Source organism: Mixophyes fleayi, unplaced genomic scaffold (assembly GCF_038048845.1).
Source record: "Mixophyes fleayi isolate aMixFle1 unplaced genomic scaffold, aMixFle1.hap1 Scaffold_1657, whole genome shotgun sequence".
Lineage (NCBI taxonomy): Eukaryota > Metazoa > Chordata > Amphibia > Anura > Limnodynastidae > Mixophyes > Mixophyes fleayi.
This window is the reverse complement of record NW_027446018.1, coordinates 30001-35000: the sequence shown is the minus strand read 5'-3', so window position 1 is coordinate 35000 and position 5000 is coordinate 30001. Positions and strand designations below refer to the sequence as shown.

The 5000-nt window shown below is 48.3% G+C and overlaps 5 non-coding genes and 21 pseudogenes across 5 annotated transcripts; all 26 read right to left on the bottom strand.

The window, feature by feature from the left end:
* Positions 1 to 32, bottom strand: part of LOC142115516 (5S ribosomal RNA) — a 119-nt pseudogene extending 87 nt beyond the window's left edge.
* Positions 33 to 103: 71 nt separating this feature from the next.
* LOC142115856 (5S ribosomal RNA) lies at positions 104 to 222 on the bottom strand (annotated as a pseudogene).
* A 79-nt stretch (positions 223 to 301) lies between these two features.
* Positions 302 to 420, bottom strand: LOC142115466 (5S ribosomal RNA; annotated as a pseudogene).
* An 83-nt stretch (positions 421 to 503) lies between these two features.
* LOC142115759 (5S ribosomal RNA) lies at positions 504 to 622 on the bottom strand (annotated as a pseudogene).
* Positions 623 to 703: 81 nt separating this feature from the next.
* Positions 704 to 822, bottom strand: LOC142115452 (5S ribosomal RNA; annotated as a pseudogene).
* An 83-nt stretch (positions 823 to 905) lies between these two features.
* On the bottom strand, positions 906 to 1024 carry LOC142115670 (5S ribosomal RNA). The gene has a single exon (XR_012682253.1). It is a non-coding gene; the product is annotated as a 5S ribosomal RNA (ribosomal RNA).
* Positions 1025 to 1107: 83 nt separating this feature from the next.
* On the bottom strand, positions 1108 to 1226 carry LOC142115680 (5S ribosomal RNA; annotated as a pseudogene).
* Positions 1227 to 1309: 83 nt separating this feature from the next.
* On the bottom strand, positions 1310 to 1428 carry LOC142115703 (5S ribosomal RNA; annotated as a pseudogene).
* A 71-nt stretch (positions 1429 to 1499) lies between these two features.
* Positions 1500 to 1618, bottom strand: LOC142115813 (5S ribosomal RNA; annotated as a pseudogene).
* Positions 1619 to 1700: 82 nt separating this feature from the next.
* Positions 1701 to 1819, bottom strand: LOC142115573 (5S ribosomal RNA; annotated as a pseudogene).
* An 83-nt stretch (positions 1820 to 1902) lies between these two features.
* LOC142115671 (5S ribosomal RNA) lies at positions 1903 to 2021 on the bottom strand (annotated as a pseudogene).
* Positions 2022 to 2103: 82 nt separating this feature from the next.
* LOC142115831 (5S ribosomal RNA) lies at positions 2104 to 2222 on the bottom strand (annotated as a pseudogene).
* Positions 2223 to 2307: 85 nt separating this feature from the next.
* LOC142115737 (5S ribosomal RNA) lies at positions 2308 to 2426 on the bottom strand. The gene has a single exon (XR_012682259.1). It is a non-coding gene; the product is annotated as a 5S ribosomal RNA (ribosomal RNA).
* An 83-nt stretch (positions 2427 to 2509) lies between these two features.
* LOC142115643 (5S ribosomal RNA) lies at positions 2510 to 2628 on the bottom strand (annotated as a pseudogene).
* Positions 2629 to 2699: 71 nt separating this feature from the next.
* Positions 2700 to 2818, bottom strand: LOC142115546 (5S ribosomal RNA; annotated as a pseudogene).
* An 82-nt stretch (positions 2819 to 2900) lies between these two features.
* On the bottom strand, positions 2901 to 3019 carry LOC142115361 (5S ribosomal RNA). Its single transcript, XR_012682195.1, has one exon. It is a non-coding gene; the product is annotated as a 5S ribosomal RNA (ribosomal RNA).
* Positions 3020 to 3102: 83 nt separating this feature from the next.
* On the bottom strand, positions 3103 to 3221 carry LOC142115488 (5S ribosomal RNA; annotated as a pseudogene).
* Positions 3222 to 3291: 70 nt separating this feature from the next.
* On the bottom strand, positions 3292 to 3410 carry LOC142115854 (5S ribosomal RNA; annotated as a pseudogene).
* An 85-nt stretch (positions 3411 to 3495) lies between these two features.
* LOC142115373 (5S ribosomal RNA) lies at positions 3496 to 3614 on the bottom strand. The gene has a single exon (XR_012682198.1). It is a non-coding gene; the product is annotated as a 5S ribosomal RNA (ribosomal RNA).
* Positions 3615 to 3697: 83 nt separating this feature from the next.
* LOC142115664 (5S ribosomal RNA) lies at positions 3698 to 3816 on the bottom strand (annotated as a pseudogene).
* Positions 3817 to 3899: 83 nt separating this feature from the next.
* LOC142115536 (5S ribosomal RNA) lies at positions 3900 to 4018 on the bottom strand (annotated as a pseudogene).
* An 83-nt stretch (positions 4019 to 4101) lies between these two features.
* LOC142115677 (5S ribosomal RNA) lies at positions 4102 to 4220 on the bottom strand (annotated as a pseudogene).
* Positions 4221 to 4290: 70 nt separating this feature from the next.
* On the bottom strand, positions 4291 to 4409 carry LOC142115767 (5S ribosomal RNA; annotated as a pseudogene).
* Positions 4410 to 4492: 83 nt separating this feature from the next.
* Positions 4493 to 4611, bottom strand: LOC142115658 (5S ribosomal RNA). The gene has a single exon (XR_012682252.1). It is a non-coding gene; the product is annotated as a 5S ribosomal RNA (ribosomal RNA).
* An 83-nt stretch (positions 4612 to 4694) lies between these two features.
* Positions 4695 to 4813, bottom strand: LOC142115679 (5S ribosomal RNA; annotated as a pseudogene).
* An 83-nt stretch (positions 4814 to 4896) lies between these two features.
* The window catches only part of LOC142115909 (5S ribosomal RNA), a 118-nt pseudogene continuing 14 nt past the window's right edge, over positions 4897 to 5000 (bottom strand).

Here is a 5000-nt window from a genome sequence, read left to right as displayed (position 1 = left end):
TTGGGCTTGTTCAGGGTGGTGTGGCTGTAGGTATTTGTTGCCTACTGACCTACATCTCAAAACCAGCATTGAAGGAAGCAAGAACAAGAGAGAGAAAAAAAAAGGCATACAGCACTTGGAATTCCCAGGTGGTCTCCCATCCAAGTACTAACCAGGCCCATTCCTGCTTAGCTTTCAAGATCAAACGAGATTAGGCTTGTTCAGGGTGGTGTGGCTGTGGGTATTGGTTGTCTACTGACCTACATCTCTTATACATCTCAAAACCAGCATTAAAGGAAGCAAGAACAAGAGAGAAAAAAAAGGCCTACGGCACCTGGTATTCCCAGGTAGTCTCCCATCCAAGTACTAACCAGGCCCAGCCCTGCTTAGCTTCCAAGATCAGGCGAGATTGGGCTTGTTCAGGGTGGTGTGGCTGTAGGTATTGGTTATCTACTGACCTACATCTCTCATACATCTCAAAACCAGCATTGAAGGAAGCAAGAACAAGAGAGAGAAAAAAAAAAGGCCTACGGCACCTGTTATTCCCAGGTGGTCTCCCATCCAAGTACTAACCAGGCCTGCCGCTGCTTAGCTTCCAAGATCAGACGAGATTGGGCTTGTTCAGGGTGGTGTGGCTGTAGGTGTTGGTTGCTTACAGACCTACATCTCTTATACATCTCAAAACCAGCATTGAAGGAAGCAAGAACAAGAGAGAGGAAAAAAAGGCCTACGGCACCTGGTATTCCCAGGTGGTCTCCCATCCAACTACTAACCAGGTCCGGCCCTGCTTAGCTTCCAAGATCAGACGAGATTGGGCTTGTTCAGGGTGGTGTGGCTGTAGGTATTAGTTATCTTCTGACCTACATCTCTCATACATCTCAAAACCAGCATTGAAGGAGGCAAGAACAAGAGAGAGAAAAAAAAAAGGCCTACGGCACCTGGTATTCCCAGGTGGTCTCCCATCCAAGTACTAACCAGGCCCGCCCCTGCTTAACTTCCAAGATCAGACGAGATTGGGCTTGTTCAGGGTGGTGTGGCTGTAGGTGTTGGTTGCTTACAGACCTACATCTCTTATACATCTGAAAACCAGCATTGAAGGAAGCAAGAACAAGAGAGAGAGAAAAAAAAGGCCTACAGCACCTGGTATTCCCAGGTGGTCTCCCATCCAAGTACTAACCAGGCCCGCCCCTGCTAGGCTTCCAAGATCAGGCGAGATTGGGCTTGTTCAGGGTGGTGTAGCTGTAGGTATTGAGTGCCTACTGACCTACATCTCTTATACATCTCAAAACCAGCATTGAAGGAAGCAAGAACAAGAGAGAGAGAAAAAAAAGGCCTACAGCACCTGGCATTCCCAGGTGGTCTCCCATCCAAGTACTAACCAGGCCTGGCCCTGCATAGCTTCCAAGATCAGGCGAGATTGGGCTTGTTCAGGGTGGTGTGGCTGTAGGTCTTTGTTGCCTACTGACCTACATCTCAAAACCAGCATTGAAGGAAGCAAGAACAAGAGAGAGAAAAAAAAAGGCATACAGCACCTGGAATTCCCAGGTGGTCTCCCATCCAAGTACTAACCAGGCCCGTTCTTGCTTAGCTTTCAAGATCAGACGAGATTGGGCTTGTTCAGGGTGGTGTGGCCGTGGATATTGGTTGTCTACTGACCTACATCTCTTATTCATCTCAAAACCAGCATTGAAGGAAGCAAGAACAAGAGAGAGAAAAAAAAATGCCCACGGCACCTGGTATTCCCAGGTGGTCTCCCATCCAAGTACTAACCAGGCCTGGCCCTGCTTAACTTCCAAGATCAGACGAGATTGGGCTTGTTCAAGGCGGTGTGGCTGTAGGTGTTGGTTGCTTACAGACCTACATCTCTTATACATCTCAAAACCAGCATTGAAGGAAGCAAGAACAAGAGAGAGAGAAAAAAAAGGCCTACAGCACCTGGTATTCCCAGGTGGTCTCCCATCCAAGTACTAACCAGGCCAGGCCCTGCTTAACTTCCAAGATCAGACGAGATGCGGCTTGTTCAGGGCGGTGTGGCTGTAGGTGTTGGGTGCCTACAGACCTACATCTCTTATACATCTCAAAACCAGCATTGAAGGAAGCAAGAACAAGAGAGAGAAAAAAAAATGCCTATGGCACCTGGTATTCCCAGGTAGTCTCCCATCCAAGTATTAACCAGGCCTGTCCCTGCTTAGCTTCCAAGATCAGACGAGATTGGGCTTGTTCAGGGTGGTGTGGCTGTAGGTGTTGGTTGCTTACAGACCTACATCTCTTATACATCTCAAAACCAGCATTGAAGGAAGCAAGAACAAGAGAGAGAGAAAAAAAAAAGGCCTACAGCACCTGGTATTCCCAGGTGGTCTCCCATCCAAGTACTAACCAGGCCCGGCCCTGCTTAACTTCCAAGATCAGATGAGATTGGGCTTGTTCAGGGCGGTGTGGCTGTAGGTGTTGGTTGCTTACAGACCTACATCTCTTATACATCTCAAAACCAGCATTGAAGGAAGCAAGAACAAGAGAGAGAGAAAAAAAAGGCCTACTGCACCTGGTATTCCCAGGTGGTCTCCCATCCAAGTACTAACCAGGCCCGGCACTGCTTAGCTTCCAAGATCAGGCGAGATCGGGCTTGTTCAGGGTGGTGTGGCTGTAGGTATTTGTTTCCTACTGACCTACATCTCAAAACCAGCATTGAAGGAAGCAAGAACAAGAGAGAGAAAATAAAATGCCTACGGCACCTGGTATTCCCAGGTGGTCTCCCATCCAAGTACTAACCAGGCCCAGCCCTGCTTAGCTTCCAAGATCAGATGAGATTGTTCTTGTTCAGGGTGGTGTGGCTGTAGGTATTGGGTTGCCTACTGACCTACATCTCTTATACATCTCAAAACCAGCATTGAAGGAAGCAAGAACAAGAGAGAGAAAAAAAAGGCCTACGGCACCTGGTATTCCCAAGTGGTCTCCCATCCAAGTACTAACCAGGCCCGCCCCTGCTTAGCTTCCAAGATCAGACGAGATTGGGCTTGTTCAGGGTGGTGTGGCTGTAGGTGTTGGGTGCTTACAGACCTACATCTCTTATACATCTCAAAACCAGCATTGAAGGAAGCAAGAACAAGAGAGAGAGAAAAAAAAGGCCTACAGCACCTGGTATTCTTGGATGGTCTCCCATCCAAGTACTAACCAGGCCCGGCCCTGCTTAGCTTCCAAGATCAGGCGAGATTGGGCTTGTTCAGGGTGGTGTGGCTGTAGGTATTTGTTGCCTACTGACCTACATCTCAAAACCAGCATTGAAGGAAGCAAGAACAAGAGAGAGAAAAAAAAGGCATACAGCACTTGGAATTCCCAGGTGGTCTCCCATCCAAGTACTAACCAGGCCCATTCCTGCTTAGCTTTCAAGATCAAACGAGATTAGGCTTGTTCAGGGTGGTGTGGCTGTGGGTATTGGTTGTCTACTGACCTACATCTCTTATACATCTCAAAACCAGCATTAAAGGAAGCAAGAACAAGAGAGAGAGAGAAAAAAAAGGCCTACGGCACCTGGTATTCCCAGGTGGTCTCCCATCCAAGTACTAACCAGGCCCAGCCCTGCTTAGCTTCCAAGATCAGGCGAGATTGGGCTTGTTCAGGGTGGTGTGGCTGTAGGTATTGGTTATCTACTGACCTACATCTCTCATACATCTCAAAACCAGCATTGAAGGAAGCAAGAACAAGAGAGAGAAAAAAAAAAGGCCTACGGCACCTGGTATTCCCAGGTGGTCTCCCATCCAAGTACTAACCAGGCCTGCCGCTGCTTAGCTTCCAAGATCAGACGAGATTGGGCTTGTTCAGGGTGGTGTGGCTGTAGGTGTTGGTTGCTTACAGACCTACATCTCTTATACATCTCAAAACCAGCATTGAAGGAAGCAAGAACAAGAGAGAGAGGAAAAAAAAGCCTACAGCACCTGGTATTCCCAGGTGGTCTCCCATCCAAGTACTAACCAGGCCCAGCCCTGCTTAGCTTCCAAGATAAGGCGAGATTGGGCTTGTTCAGGGTGGTGTGGCTGTAGGTATTGGGTGACTACTGACCTACATCTCTTATACATCTCAAAACCAGCATTGAAGGAAGCAAGAACAAGAGAGAGAGAAAAAAAAGGCCTACAGCACCTGGTATTCCCAGGTGGTCTCCCATCCAAGTACTAACCAGGCCCGGCACTGCTTAGCTTCCAAGATCAGGCGATATTGGGCTTGTTCAGGGTGGTGTGGCTGTAGGTATTTGTTGCCTACTGACCTACATCTCAAAACCAGCATTGAAGGAAGCAAGAACAAGAGAGAGGAAAAAAAGGCCTACGGCACCTGGTATTCCCAGGTGGTCTCCCATCCAACTACTAACCAGGTCTGGCCATGCTTAGCTTCCAAGATCAGACGAGATTGGGCTTGTTCAGGGTGGTGTGGCTGTAGGTATTGGTTATCTTCTGACCTACATCTCTCATACATCTCAAAACCAGCATTGAAGGAGGCAAGAACAAGAGAGAGAAAAAAAAAAGGCCTACGGCACCTGGTATTCCCAGGTGGTCTCCCATCCAAGTACTAACCAGGCCCGCCCCTGCTTAACTTCCAAGATCAGACGAGATTGGGCTTGTTCAGGGTGGTGTGGCTGTAGGTGTTGGTTGCTTACAGACCTACATCTCTTATACATCTCAAAACCAGCATTGAAGGAAGCAAGAACAAGAGAGAGAGAAAAAAAAGGCCTACAGCACCTGGTATTCCCAGGTGGTCTCCCATCCAAGTACTAACCAGGCCCGCCCCTGCTAGGCTTCCAAGATCAGGCGAGATTGGGCTTGTTCAGGGTGGTGTAGCTGTAGGTATTGAGTGCCTACTGACCTACATCTCTTATACATCTCAAAACCAGCATTGAAGGAAGCAAGAACAAGAGAGAGAGAAAAAAAAGGCCTACAGCACCTGACATTCCCAGGTGGTCTCCCATCCAAGTACTAACCAGGCCTGGCCCTGTATAGCTTCCAAGATCAGGCGAGATTGGCTTGTTCAGGGTG